The sequence below is a fragment of the Oncorhynchus nerka genome, linkage group LG21 (genome assembly GCF_034236695.1).
Source record: "Oncorhynchus nerka isolate Pitt River linkage group LG21, Oner_Uvic_2.0, whole genome shotgun sequence".
Classification (NCBI taxonomy): domain Eukaryota; kingdom Metazoa; phylum Chordata; class Actinopteri; order Salmoniformes; family Salmonidae; genus Oncorhynchus; species Oncorhynchus nerka.
Window position 1 is genome coordinate 28,798,065 of NC_088416.1, and position 16,340 is coordinate 28,814,404.

General features: G+C 41.2%; 1 protein-coding gene across 2 annotated transcripts in view; it reads left to right on the top strand.

The window, feature by feature from the left end:
• The first annotated feature begins 9,041 nt into the window (after positions 1–9,041).
• Positions 9,042–16,340, top strand: part of hdac5 (histone deacetylase 5) — an 82,759-nt gene continuing 75,460 nt past the window's right edge. For both annotated transcript variants that reach the window (XM_065006525.1, XM_065006526.1), the window contains exon 1: positions 9,042–9,214. The gene's annotated coding sequence lies outside the window, so the exon portion shown is untranslated. The remainder of the gene's footprint in view (positions 9,215–16,340) is intronic.

Below are 16,340 nucleotides of genomic sequence, written 5' to 3' on the forward strand. Positions count from 1 at the left end.
GTCTTGCATATTGCTCGCCTGAGGTACAGTATCTCATGATAAACTGTAGACCACACTACCTACTTAGAGAGTTATCAACTATTTTTCATAGCTGTTTACACACCACCACAGTCAGAGGCTGGCACTAAAACAGCATTGAATGAGCTGTATTCCGCAAACAAGAAAATGCTCACCCAGAGGCGCTCCTGGTAGCCGGGGACTTGCATGTTAAATGTGCAACCAGAGGGAAAAATCCTCTGGACCACCTTTACTCCAGACATAGAGACGCATACAAAGCTCTTCTTCACACTCCATTTGGCAAATCTGACCATAATTCTCTCTTCCTGATTCCTGCTTACAAGCAAAAATTAAAGCAGGAAGCACCAGTGACTAGATCAATAAAAAAGTGGTCAGATGAAGCAGATGCTAAGCTACAGGACTGTTTTGCAAGCAAAGACTGAAATATGTTCTATGTTTCCTCCGATGGCATTGAGGAGTACACCACATCAGTCATCGGCTTCATCAATAAGTGCATCGATGACGTCGTCCCCACAGTGACTGTATGTACATACCCCAACCAGAAGCCATGGATTACAGGAAACATTCGCACGGAGCTAAAGGTTAGAGGTGCCGCTTTCAAGGAGCGGGACACTAACCCGAAAGCTTATAAGAAATCCCGCTTTGCCCTCCGGCGAACCATCAAACAGGCAAAGCATCAATACATTACTAAGATCAAATTGTACTACACCGGCTCTGACACTTGTCGCATGTGGCAGGGCTTGCAAACCATTACAGACTACAAAGGAAAGCACAGCCGTGAGCTGCCCAGTGACACGAGCCTACCAGACGAGCTAAACTACTTCTATGCTCGCTTCGAGGCAAATAACACTGAAATGTGCATGAGAGCACCAGCTGTTCTGGAAGACTGTGTGATCACGCTCCTTGCAGTCGATGTGAGAAAGACCTTTAAACAGGTCATCATTCACAAGGCCAAAGGGCCAGATGGATTACCAGGAAGTGCACTGCGAGCATGCGCTGACCAACTGGCAACTTTCTTCACTGACATTTTCAACCTCTCCCTGTCTGAGTCTGTAATACCAAAATCTTTTAAGCAGACCACCAAAGTGCCTGTGCCCAGGAACACTAAGGTAACCTTCCTAAACGACTACCGACCCGCATCACTCACGTCTGTAGCCATGAAGTGCTTTGAAAGGCTGGTCATGGCTCACATCAACACCATTATCCCAGAAACCCTAGACCCATTCCAATTTGCATACCACACCAACATATCCACAGATGATGGAATCTCTATTGCACTCCACACTGCCCTGTCCCACCTGGACAAAGGGAACACCTATGTGAGAATGCCCCCAGGTAGTAAGGGTAGGTAACAACACATCTGCCATGCTGATCCTCAACATAGGGGCCCCTCAGGGGTGCATGCTCAGTCCTCTTCTGTACTCCCTGTTCACTCATGACTGCACGGCCAGGCACGACTTCAACAGCTTCATTAAGTTTGCAGATGACACAACAGTGGTAGGCCTGATCACTGACAATGACAAGACAGCCTATAGGGAGGAGGTCAGAGACCTGGCCGTGTGGTGCCAGGACAAAAACCTCTCCCTTAACGTGATCAAGACAAAGGAGATGATTGTGGACTACAGGAAAAAGAGGACCGGGCACGCCCCCATTCTCATCGACGGGGCTGCAATGGAGCAGGTTAAGAACTTCATGTTCCTTGGTGTCCACATCACCAACAAACTAACATGGCCCAAGCACACCAAGACAGTCGTGAAGAGGGCACGACAAAACCTATTCCCCCTCAGGAGACTGAAAATTTGGCATGGGTCCTCAGATCCTCAAAAGGTTTTACAGCTGCACCATCGAGAGCATCCTGACAGATTGCATCACTGCCTGTTATGGCAACTGCTCGGACTCCAGAGGGTCGTGCAAACGGCCCAGTACATCACTGGGGCCAAGCTTCCTGCCATCCAGGATCTCTATACCGCTGCTACTCTCTGTTGTTATCCTCTTTGCATAGTCACTTTAATAACTCTACCTACATGTACATATTACCTCAACTAACCGGTGCCCCTGCACATTGACTCTGTACCGGTACCCCCTGTATATAGTCTCGCTATTGTTATTTCACTGCTGCTCTTTAATTACTTGTTACTTTTATTTCTTATTCTTATCTGTATTTTTTTTAAACTGCATTGTTGGTTAGGGGCTCGTAAGTAAGCATTTCACTCTAAGGTCTACTACACCTGTTGTATTCAGCACATGTGACTGATACAATTTGATTTGATGATTGAGTGAACCACTTCATTCAGGCATATACAGCTTCTAAACCCCTACCATTAGGAAGATTGGTTGACACCTTTGACTCCTATGGTTAGGTGAGCTGTTAGTTCATGCCTTTCTCCCCATGCCTGTGGAATTTATTGATGCATGCCCTTTTAAATTTCAACAACTTTTTTGACATTCCAATTTTTACGATAGTCAGGAATATTTTTTTGACCTCTATTGCATATATGCATGGGAGTCGTACCTTCCCATGCATGTATCCACTCAGAGATTTTATTTGAATGATTTGCCCTTTTAGTATTTCTGCAAATTATTATATTTTTCTGTAGATTTTTATGGATAGATTTGTTCTTTGAATAAATTATTGCCTTCTAGAGTTTATCTTTGACTTATCATTTATGTTATATGGTAAGTTATGATATATTTTATAGGTTAAGATTGAATGATATGAATATGTAAGGGATCATAGAATAAAAAAGAAATTGTAGGATTAATTGTAGGTTTATATGATAATTCAATGGCCAATATACACTGAGTGTACACATCATTAGGATCAGCTTCCTAATATTGAGTTGTATCCCCTTTTGCCCTCAGAACAGCCTCAATTTCTTGGAGGTTTGGACTCTACAAGAAGTCGAAAGCGTTCCATAGGGATGCTGGCCCACGTTGACTCCAATGCTTCCCACAGGTGTGTTAAGTTGGCTGGATGTGCTTTGGGTGGTGGACCATTCTTGATACACACAGGAAACTGCTGGCACATGCTACCTTACCCCTTTCAAAGGCACTTAAATATTTTGTCTTGCCCATTCATCCTCTGAATGGCACACATACACAATCCATGTCTTAAACCTGTCTCCTCCCCTTCATCACTGATTTAAGTGGACTTAACAAGTGACATCAATAAGAGATCATAGCTTCCACCTGGATTCACCTGGTCAGTCTGTCATGGAAAGAGCAGGTGTTCCTAATGTTTGTACACTCAGTGTAGTATGGCCACAACAATATTCCAACAATTCAAAGAGTGTATTGTGTGGAGTGATGCAAGAACAATATAAAGAGTTTGAAACCCCAGTCACTTATGTGTACATGCTTATGTGTATGTTAGCTAATCTATAATAACCAACAATAGCCTCACAAACTGATCATGTCTCTGTTTTATTATTTATAGTGACATACCCAAAAGATCCATTAATACACTTGAATATTCATGTCAGTAAAAGTAATATATGCGTTCTCACACTTTCTGTTTTTCCTTTCCTTTCTCACAACCGGGGATGGGAGGGTATGAGAGTAAAGGAAGATGACATTTGAGTATGACTCGGTAACGGCATGACTCATTTATGACTCACCGCTCGTTGCTTTCTTTACAAATTTAGCAGTCCAGGGTCCATTCACAGTTTCACACACAGGAAATAAACCAAACCTCTCCTCATATCAGCTCCTCTGACAGCTCCTCTGACCCTGAGGCCAAAGGCAGGGCAGAGAGGGATGCAGCAAACCTGCACGCACACCCTGAATGACATCTGGACTAAAAAGGTCACTGAGGTTAGGAATGAGCCCTGCAAGCTCAATATATTGTGTGTATGTGTTAGAGAGCAAGAAAAATACATTGGTGGTTGATATACATTTTTGGTCAAGGCAAGAAGCCCTTCTCATTGGTGAAAATTGTGCCACGGGTATCAAAATTCACCTGTAATGTCTATGAATATGTTAATGAAAACACAAAGTCTGCAGCGAATGCTGCCTATGACTAAGCCTACTCTGCATTTACGGGTGACGTGACAGCTCTATCTGTTTCCAGTGCACGCCGACGCTAACCCGTGGCATAGCAAGTGCGGTATCACCATGGTAACAGGCTCTTCATCACTGTGAAGGGCTGGGGTAAGTGGTGACTGGCAAGAGCTTGGGGAGAATGATCACCAGAGACAGTGTTGATAGGAACCACAGACAAGATATCATAAACATACCCAGTCAAGGGTTAAAGAGACTGCGAGTGGCAAAGCATAGAAATAGTTCTAATCAATTCATAAAAGTTATTACAGAACCCCCTTTAGATTTCTAAATTGAAGAAATATTTCAATATAGAAGAGTTGATTTCCAAAATGCTATATTCACCAAATGTATTGAAAATTAAATAAGAAATATTTAATTTTCACAAGTATTCACACCCCTGACTCAATACTTTGTAGAAGTACCTTTGGCGGCGATTACAGCTTTGAGTCATCCTGGGTAGGTCTGTATCAGCTTTGGGGGAAAACCATTTTCATTTATACATATAGTACCAGTCAAAAGTTTGGACACACCTACTCATTCAAGGGTTTTTCCAATGATGGAGACCACGGTTCTCTTGAAAACTTTCAACACTCATTTTCATATCGTTCCCCAGATATATGCCTCAATCACAATCTTATCTCGGAGATCTACTGACATTTACCTGGACTTCGTGGTATAGTTTCTGCACTGACGTGTACTGTCAATTGTGGGACCTTATATAGACAGGTGTGTTTCTTTCTAAATCAATTGAATAGGCAACAGTTGGACTCCAATCAAGTTGAAGTGACGTCTCAAGGACGACCAAAGGAAATTGGATGCGCCTAAATTTGCTAAAATGTCTAAAAACATTACATTTACATTTAAGTCATTTAGCAGACGCTCTTATCCAGAGCGACAAATACATGTTTTCACTTGTCATTATGGGGTATTGTGTGTAGATGGGTAAGATTTTTTTTATATATAATCAATTTTGAATTCAGGCTGTAACACAGCAAAATGTGGAATAAGTCAAGGGGTATGAGTACTGTCTGAAGGCACTATATATGGTAAACAAAACTACTACAATTTAAAGGGGCAGTACACCAACATTTTAAATATACTTCATTTTATTGATAAAACAATCTTCATCCATTGATCTTGAGAGATAATGACCAAAAATATGGCTTAGTTTTCTTTATTTACTTACCCTGCAGCCAGCATTAGCATTGCTGCTTGTGAAAAGCATGCCCAAATCCTCAGTCACTTCAAACCAAATGTTATGGTGAGGTATGTGTTATAGGAACACAAATACCATTAAAAGTTGCACATATAGAATATTAAAAGATATTATAGGAATTCTGGTATTTATATTACATTTAATTTTTCGGAGAATACACACCAATACTGCACTGTGTACATTCAGAGTGTAGCTGTTTTCTGTTTTACAGTTCTACCAATTATTCATACAACTGACATACTTATATGGTCTTTTTTGATGGCAACTAAGAATATATCTAAGGTCATTTTGATTTTGTACATAGTCATACCTAGTTATAACCAGTTGTAACCATAGGCGACTGCATAGGGTGCTCCATCGCTGCAGGTGATCTGTCTATCAGGTCAAGATCACTCCAACAGGTCCCCCTACACCCTCTGGGGATATGTAAAACCTAATAGATATTATTATTATTTTTTAGATTTGCCAATACAGATTCAGAGCATATCTGAGTTCTGTAATGCAGTTCTATCAGGTGGTTTTAAAATTTTGTGCACGGTCATCTGATACGTGGTATTAAAAGTACCATCTTAGGCGAGTACATGGGGAGCTATATCTCTTCAAATGATCTGTCTAGCTGGTCAAAATCTCTGATACAGGTCCCCCTCCACAAGTATGATAACTTGTTATTATGTCTCCAGAGAAACCTAGATTTAAATAAATGTCCTATCTATCAAATCACTATAGGCAGAATTGGGTGTTTTTTGCTGGGGTCAAAATGAGCCCAAAGGACTTGAACTTTGTCAAATCCATATTCATACATAAACACGAAACAATGATTTAGATTGATTAAGAACAAGTCGATTGAGAAAGTCCTGAAAATGTGGAAGAATTTAATAAACCACATTTGGGCTATGATAAAAAATATGCCTCTGGGGTCAAAATGACCCCAGTCAGTAGTTTGAGGGTTAAGATGACCCCAGTCAGTAGTTTGAGGGTTAAGATGACCCCAGTCAGTAGTTTGAGGGTTAAGATGACCACAGTCAGTATTTTGAGGGTTAAGATGACAACAGTCAGTAATTTGAGGGTTAAGATGAACCTAGTCAGTAGTTTGAGGGTTAAGATGACCACAGTCAGTAGTTTGAGGGTTAAGATGACCCCAGTCAGTAGTTTGAGGGTTAAGATGACCCCAGTCAGTAGGTTGAGGGTTAAGATGACCACAGTCAGTAGTTTGAGGGTTAAGATGACAACAGTCAGTAATTTGAGGGTTAAGATGAACCTAGTCAGTAGTTTGAGGGTTAAGATGACCCCATTAACTGTAAGTCACTTTGGATAGCAACATCTGCTAAATGACTAAAATGTTTACATACAGATCTTATATTACCATATTGATTATTTTAAACAAAATTATATTGATTTCACAAACGTATCATTTGTAAAGAAAGTTATTTTATGAAACATGTAGTTCTTTGTTACATTTGACTCTGTAAAACCTAGCAGTACTACCTATTTATTGGAGAGTGAGGAAGTTATATAGCGTTTTGCAAAAACAACGGTTATTTTTCTCTCTGAAATGAAACCATCAAGTGATACATTTCCAATAAATACGTGTCTGTCATTGAACAACCCCATGCCATGATTAGATGGTGAAAAAACATAAAACGTTTTTTAAACAACAAAAGCTAATTTACCAACATCTCTGAAAATGGATATAGCGTTTTGGAAATACATTTTTCATATCAAGAGTCACTTTACCCTAGTCATGAATGCCTGAATCTTGACTGAAGCTTGTACAAACAATCACAACATCCATCTAACCATTTCCTTGCAGCTGTTGTACTTAGATATGCAAATGACATTGAGGCATATATTGCTATGCTTTAGCATTGTCTCATTCTCTTCATTCTTTAGGTGGTCATAGTACACACTGTGCATGACTCGTTCTGCATGACATGGAGTTTTGATTCCAGATTCCCTTATCCTTTCTTCTGGTAAGGTCACCTGCTGTAGATTGAGACAGTAACTTGACTGTAGGGGATCTCTGTAGGTTCTATGCTTGTAACGTGGAATTGTAAGATAACTAAAGTTCCTGTTTAGATTTAATGATCAACATTTGTAGCATATTTATAACCCATGACATTTTCATTGATTATAATGTTGATATATAGGGCATAATCTGTATATCATAATGAGTACAACCACTGTCATCCTATCCCTACCCCATTGTACCCCGAGTCCTACGGAATCGACACGCTGTAAGAGAATGCATCTACCCATATCTCTCTCTCTCTCTGCGCAATCATAATGAGGTAATGATGACTCATTTGTACGGTGTCTTCATATATCTCTCTCTTTCTCTCTCGGAGCACATGTCAATCTCATCCTTATTGTCCTTCATAGGTAGAATTAATTGGCTATTTTCCACTGAAAATGCAGCCTCGAATCTCTCCAACTACTTTGTGTGACTTGACAAATCAAAAGCAGGCAAATACACCATAAAATCCAAGACACCTGTGGGTCAGGCCAACATGAGTAAAAATCTCTGTCAGAATATACCTATTTTCAACCTTCTTCTCTCCTCCAATCCCTTCGCTCTCTTTTGCTGTCAGACCAGTGGAACAAACAGGGTTGCTTTTGTTCGCTTTTAGCCTGTTTTGCAGCACTGCCTGTGTTATTTTTAGCTGCTATCTTGTCTTTCAACGTGAATCTATCGATCCCACCTCACCATGTTCACACAAATGGCATTTTCTGACGTAAGAGAGGCAGCCATTGCTGGCTCCCTGGGAGGCATGACGTCCTTTCCCACCTCTGTAGGAGGGTTCACATTACTGACAATATTGGTTTGTGACAGACAGACTGACGAGACCCCACTTATGGGCACACAGGAAACCAAACAGTAACAGTGAGAGTGTAGGGCAATCTCTCTCCTTGTGCAGTAAGACAGTGCACTATGTGGCCGGAATAGAGAGTTTGAGAACAAGAGTTTGCATGTATAAGGTGACAACACTGTGCAAATGCAAGGTCTACCACCCTTAGGCGAGTGAGATTAAGTGTGTGTGTGTGTGTGTGTGAGTGAGTGAGAGAGACACACACAGACAGACAGGCAAGCAGGCAGGCAGAGAGAGAGAGAGAGAGCTGGTAGTCCACCAAACTACCAGGTGTGAAACAGGGAAGAGACTCATTTGGTATAGAGCAGACCTAACCCACTCCATTAAATTAATCAAAACATAATTTTACATCTGGTTAGCAATACTAATTAAGGAAATGATCTCTAAAGAGAAAAACATCCTCATGTGTGCTACCTACATTTCACAATAGAATCCACATACTATTTATTTTCCCTTTCTTACTTCAACTCTTTGCACATTGCTACAACACTATACATAGCCAGTAATAGAAATTGAAATGGCTCTATTCTTTTAAAGCTTTTACAGTTAATTTCTGTTTATTTCACTTTTGTTTATGATCTATTCCACATGCTTTGGCAATGTAAACATGTTTCCCATGCTCTAGTCTAGCATACTCTGTAACTTTCTGTTCTGAGTTACTGTATATCTCTGTATATCTAATAGTGGCGCCCAAGATTCACATTGATAGCCTTCCCAAAATGATGCGCTGCACATTCTGCGCAACCAAGATTTTGGTAGGAAACTTGCAGTCCTTTCCTCGTCACTCCGACCGTGGTAGGAGTGTCTACCACTGCGACTGTGTTGGGTATCTGTCCTGCTGTACTGAGTTACTCATTGGGTGTATAATCTATTTTTAGCGCCAACAGATGGGGTCACGTGACATGGGACAAACGTCATTAATGTTGTTGGTGGAGGAGCTCAAAATATGGAGGAAAGAGTTGTAACAGGGAAAATTAGACATTTCATCCCCCCAAAATATTATTAAACCGATCAAGAAGTGTAACGGTCGAAGAGGCAATCTCCGAGCAGCGAAAAGGAGAACGACAATCAGGTACGTTATGTTTGCTGGGAGATTATGTATCTTTCGTCTACTGCTAGTAAGAAATGTTTTTATACAGCGATATTTTCATCTGATGCGTTTGGTTACTCCTGGCTAGCTAACAAGCTGAGAGAACGCTATGAAGTTGTGATAGCTAGTTAACGTTAGCCAGCAATGAAGTTGCTTTAGCTAATGTGCATGAATGGATTGTTCTAATTTGGAAAATGCCAAGTTAACAAACTGACACAGTATTGGCATCTGATTTAAAGCGTCAGTTAGCCAGGTTGTAATGTTCCCAGACGTCTAGTTAGCTTGCTAGCTAACGTTAGCTATCTGGAAGTAGGCTGCTGATAAGCTAACGTTACTAGCTAACGCAGGCTAACTTCGCTATCACATTCGATTTTTTTTTTTTTAGGGTGGGTGCTAAAAGCAGTACCGCTGCCGTCGGTGCCTTCCATGACAATTTGTGTCCTCCATGTTTAGCAAATTTTGTTCGAGTTGAAATGACTAGTTAGTTTGCCACTTCTGCAATCTCCACTTCTTCTGGTAACCCCCATTGCAGTCGTCAGCAAGTTTGCGACGCCGCATTTTTTAAGGTGATGGTGCCACTTGAGTTGGGGTCCCACTCCCTGCTAGTTGTTTCTATTGGTGTATACAGTTAATATGCCTAACGTGTGTGTGTGTGAGAGAGCGAGGACCCCGCACAGTCGGAAGCCTGTTTTTGCATATTCAATATATATGCTAATTAAAATGATGAGCTGCAACAAACACTCAAACTGGACAGTTTTCTCAATCTCTTCATTCACTTCACTCAATTATTGACACTTACTGACAGTTGTGGCTGCTTTGCGTGATGTATTGTTCTCTCTACCTTCTTGCCCTTTTGTGCTGTTTGTCCCACGTTGTTGCTACCATGCTGTGTAGTCATGTTTCTGCCGTGCTATGTTGTCTTAGGTCTCTCTTTATGTCGTGATGTGTGTTTTTGTCCTATATTTTATTTTTAATCCCATCCCTAGTCCCCCTGGAGGCCTTTTGGTAGGCTGTCATTGTAAATAAGAATTTGTTCTTAACTGTCTTGCCTAGTTAAATAACATTGATGCCACTAGTTTTACTGCGTAAAAGGAAAAATATAATGGCTTAGGCCAATTAATGCAATATCAGTGCCTTCCTTGCCCCCAAAATACTCATTTGCATTACTGGAAGCACCTTTTTAGGCATAGATAGTGAAGTACAGACCAGTAGGTTTCCTCATGTAGAGATGTCTGAATAGTTTCTCCATTTATGGTCAGTGTCGGTTATCACAATGGATTGTCTGCTAGCAATGTTGTGTTTTTACAGTTACTTTCATGATCGTCATAACGGTTATGAAAGGAACATGACATTTATCAAAGGTAGGCCTAGATACTCGGTGTACAAAACATTACAACACCTCCCTAATATTGTGTTGCACACCCCTTTTGCCCTCACTTTGTTGGGGCATGGCCTACAAGGTGTCAAGTGTTCCACAGGGATGCTGGCCCATGTTGATTCCAATGCTTCCCACAGTTGTCAAGTTGGCTGCATGGCCCTTGGGTGGTGGACCATTCTCGATACACACAGGAAACCGTTGAGTGTGAAAAACACAGCAGCGTTGCAGTTGACACGCAAACCAGTCCCCCCCGCACCTACTACCATACCCTGTTCAAAGGCACTTAAATATTTTATCTTGCCCATCCACCCTCTGAATGACACATGCACATTCCATGCCTCAAGGCTTAAAAATCCTTCTTGAACCTGCCCCCCCCCCCCCCCCCTCCTTCATCTACACTGATTTGAAGTGGATTTAACAGGTGACATTAATAATGGATCATAACTTTCACCTGGTCAGTTTGTCATGGAAAGTGCAGGTGTTCCTAATGTTTTTTTTTTACACTCTGTGTATAGTCTACAGTGGATTCCAAAGTAAGATTTTGATTTGTAGCTAGTTCTGTGCATGTACACGCTAACATTTTACCTGCATGCCACCCTAAACCCTATGGAAAGATGTGGTTTTGGCTCGCAAGTCATTTGGCTGTCTTGCACAGCTCCATTGTGCAGAAGTTGGATGGAGCCAGAGGTAATGGAGAAGGAATTTTCTCCTAAAATGAAATTGATGACAAATGCCTGTCTTTGATTAGGTGTCAAAGATTAGCTAGAGATCAGTTGATTGACAGAAATGCTGCTTCTCGTGTGTGTGTGTGTGTGTGTGTGTGTGTGTGTGTGTGTGTGTGGATGCCTCTCACAGTCCTCGAGTGGCCTTGAAAGTGTCCTTTTTCATTGAAACTGGTTAAGTCCTTGTGCATGGAGTTGTACAGGTTGTTTAACTTTAATCATTGGATTTTGTTTTGCATAAATTTTAAAATGAAAAATCTCAGCATCACTGTTGCTGTGGAATTGCCCTCCTTTTAAGTCACTCCAAGTAAATGAAGAACCACTGGCTAAACCATCTCTAGCATCAGCTTTTTTTGCTCAAGGGTTGTCTTGTCACACACTCCTGATTTCTGCCCTCTTGGCTATCAGATAACCCTAACCTGATCTTATCTGCAAACATCTGGATACTTTTTGGAACACATCTGCATGTGCCCAGTTGAATTACATTTAACCAGAAGGCTAGTTGAGAACAAGTTCTCATTTACAACTGCGACCTGGCCAAGATAAAGCACAGCAGTTCGACACATACAACAACACAGTTACACATGGTATAAACAAACATAATAGATTAGAGAAAAGAAGAAAAAATACATATATACAGTGAGTGCAAATGAGGTAAGGCAATAAATAGGCCATGGTGGCGAAGTAATTACAATTAGACACTGGAATGGTAAATGTGCAGAAGATGAATGTGCAAGTAGATACTGGGGTGCAAAGGAGCTAAATAAATACACTGTTGGGATGAGGTAGTTGGATGGGCTATGTACAGGTGCAGTGATCTGTGAGCTGCTCTGACAGCTGGCGTCCCACCTCGACAACAGCCAGTGAAATTGCAGGGCGCCAAATTCAAAACAACAGAAATTCCATAATTGAAATTCCTCAAACATACAAGCATTATCCACCATTTTAAAGAAACTTATTTTAAATCCAACCACAGTGTCCAATTTCAAAAAGGCTTTACTGCGAAAGCACACCATGCGGTTGTTAGGTCAGCACCTAGTCACAGAAAACCATACAGCCATTTTTCCAGCCAAAGAGAGGAGTCACAAAAAGCAGAAATAGAGAGAAATAACCACTAACCTTTGATCTTCATCAGATGGCACTCATAGGACTTCATGTTACACAATACATGTGTGTTTTGTTCGATAAAGTTCATATTTATATCCCAAAATCTCAGTTTACATTGGTGCGTTATGGTCAGAAATGCATTGTCTCCACAGCCACAGAAACCCAAACAGCCATTTTCCAGCCAAGGAGAGTGTCACAAAAGTCAGAAATAGCATTAAAATTCAAATTAATCACTTACCTTTGATTTTCATCTGGTGGCACTCCCAAGTCTCCATGTTAGACAACAAATGTTTGTTTTGTTCGATAATGTCCCTCTTTGACCAAATACCTCCTTTTGTTTGCATTTTGTCCAGTAATCTGAATGCTTAACTTCTTGAGTGTAGGGGGCAGGATTTTCATTTTTGGCTAAAAAAAGTACTCATTTGAAACCGCCTATTTCTCAGGCCCAGAAACTAGAATATGCATATAATTGTCAGATTAGGATAGAAAACAATAAAGTTTCCAAAACTTCGAAACATTGTCTGAGTATAACAGAACTGATATTGCAGGTGAAAACCTGAGGAAAATCAAACCAGGAAGTGGCTTCTATTTTGAAAGCTCCATGTTCCATAGCCTGCCTTCGCTCCATTTAAAGGGATATCAACCAGATTCCTTTTCCTATCGCTTTCTCATGGTGTCAAGTCTTTAGACATAGTTTCAGGCTTTTATTTTGAAAAATGAGTGAGAAAGATGACATCGCGTAAGTGGATAGCTGGGTGTTCGCATGAGTTTTGCTTGCGCAACAGTGTGGGGCAGCCATTGTCTCTCCCTCTCCTATTGAAAAAGCGACAGTCCCGGTTGATATATTATCGATTATATATTTTAAAAACAACCTGAGGATTGATTATAAAAAAAAAACGTTTGATCTGTTTCTGTGGACATTACGGATACTATTTGGAATGTTCGTCTGCGATGTCGTGACCGCTCGTGCCTGTGGATTTCTGAACATAACGTGCCAAACAAATGGAGGTATTTTGGATATAAAAATAATCCTTATGGAACAAAAGGAACAATTATTGTGTAACTGGGAGTCTCGTGAGTGAAAATATCCGAAGATCATCAAAGGTAAGCAACTTAATCTATTGCTTTTCTGACTTTCGTGACAGTCTACTTGGCTGCTAGGTGATTGTAATATTTTGTCTACTGAGAGAGATGTTCTTACATAAACGCTTGTTATGCTTTTGCCGAAAAGCTGTATTGAAATCTGAAACACCAGGTAGCTTAACAACAAGCTAAGCTGTGTTTTGCTATATTGCACTTGTGATTTCATGAAAATTAAATATGTTTAGTAATTAGAATTTGGTGCACTGTAATTCAGCGGGTGTTGATGAAAATGATCCCGCTAACGGGATGGGTGCTTTATGAAGTTAAGGCGCGGGCACTAAGTCCAGACGAAAAGTAAAAAGAAAGTACAATAAAAGTTAGTAAACATGCCAAACAATGTTTAAAATCAATCCTCCGGTTGTTTTTGTCATGAATAATCAATAATATTTCAACCGGACCAAAGCTTCGTCCATAGGAAACAAGAAAGGAGCGTTCCCGATGTAGAGGAAGCCATAGAGACCGTGAACTGGGTCCTAAGTCTTTATATGGTGGATAGGCTTTCAATGGAAAAACGGCCTTTCAAAATTAATAGTACTTCTTGGTTGGATTTTCCTCTGGTTTTCTCCTGCCATATCAGTTATGTTATACTCAGACATTATTTGAACAGTTAGAAAACTCTTAAGTTTCCAATCCAAATCTACTAATTCTATGCATATCCTATCTTCTGGGCCTGAGTAGCAAGCAGTTTAATTTGGGCACGCTTTTCATCCAAAATTCCAAATACTGCCCCCTACCCTAGTGAAGTTAAAGCTAGTGAGGGAGATATGGGCCTCCAGCTTAAGTGATTTTTGCAGTTCGTTCCAGTCATTGGCAGCAGAGAACTGGAAGGAAAGGCAGCCAAAGGAGGAATTTGCTTTGGGGGTGACCAGTGAGATATGGAGTGGTAGGTGCTGCTATTGTGACCAGTGAGCTTAGATAAGGTGGGGCTTTACCTAGCGGAGACTTGTAGATGACCTGGAGCCAGTGGGTTTGGAAGTGATGGCCTGCCAACGAGAGCGTACAGGTCGCAGTGGTGGGTGATCTATGGGGCTTTGGTGGCAAAACGGATGGCACTGTGATAGACTGCATCCAATTGGCTGAGTAGAGTGTTGGGGGCTATTTTGTAAATTACATCCCCGAAGTCAAGGATCGGTAGGATGGTCAGTTTTATGAGGATTTGTTTGACGGCATGTGAAGGAGGCTTTGTTGTGAAATAGGAAGCCGACTCTAGATTTAATTTTGGATGGGAGATGTTTAATGTGAGTCTGGAAGGAGAGTTTCCAGTCTAGCCAAACACCTAGGTAGTTGTCGACATATTCTTAGTCCGAACAGTCCAGAGTAGTGATGCTGGACGGGCGGGCAGGTGCAGGCAGTGATCGGTTGAAGAGCATGCATTTAGTTTACTTGCATTTAAGAGCAGTTGGAGGCCACGGAAGGAGAGTTGTAATGGCATTGAAACGAGTCTGGAGGTTTGTTAACAGTGTCCAAAGAAGGGCCAGAAATATACAGAATGGTGTCGTCTGCATAGAGGTGGATCAGAGAATCACCAACCGCAAGAGCGGTGACAATGATGTATACAGCGAAGAGTCGGCCCGAGAATTGAACCCCGTGGCACCCCCATAGAGACTGCAAGAGTTCCGGACAACAGGCCCTCTGATTTGACACACTGAACTCTGTCTGAGAAGTAGTTGGTGAACCAGGTGAGGCAATCATTTGAGAAACCAAGGCTGTTGAGTCTGCCAATAAGAATGTGGTGATTGACAGAGTCGAAAGCCTTGGCCAGGTCGATGAAGACGGCTGCACAATAATGTCTCTTATCGATGGCGCTTATGATATCGTTTAGGACCTTGAGCGTGGCTGAGGTGCACCCAGATGTCAAGACTTAAAGGGTCACACTGAGATCCTGTGTTCCATAGGGGACCTCTTCCTTATGAGGAAGGATATAAGTAACTTTTGCCTCAGACCATGGCCACTGAACAGTATACTTTTTAAATGTGCTTTCTCTGTGGGTTACTAATGTATCTTTTATAATGATTGCCTGAATTAAACTTGATGGGTCGAACTTTGCTTCTCTGATCTCGGACACCCAGAATTTAAATATTGTGTAAATGTACTAACGAGACTAGTAAAGTCTTCATCCCTCTAAACGGAAACTCTCAGCCAGTTTGGGCTAGTCTGTGCCATCCCACAGGCTGTCGACAGATGCTGCTGCTACTACCATTTTTATGTTACGTGCATCTGTCCATGAGAGATTAGGCCTACTCCTTCACAAAGTAGGTTTAGCACATCGAGGTTGTAAGACTGCAACTCTTATTTAATTTTTTTAAGACCTCAATGATTTGAAGCAGAGTCATTTGTCCAAATGAATCACACAAGGTGTTGAAAATGCTATTGAACAGCCCTGCCCATGCGCTGCCCTGAAGATACAGGGCCTTGATGTTCGCCTATTCTGTTTGCAATGCAAAAATGAATGGACCCTTGGATTCGTACACTGTAGAAAACTTTAGGCTATAGTGTGAAGCAAAAATAACCTCTGCTGTATGATAATGCTGAAAAAAAATAATTATATCCTGGAAATCTGGTTACCAGTGTTGATCGGATAAAACCCACAGTTGACAGCCTCCATCCCAATATTCCATGCACGTTTACAATACTAGCCCCCAGAAAAGCCTATTCTTGGAGAAATGGGCATGTGACTTAGGCTGTGTTGCTGGTTCAAATTCCAGAAGGAATAGGTGCCATCCTCCTACCCTTGAGCAATGTGCTGACCTGAAATTGT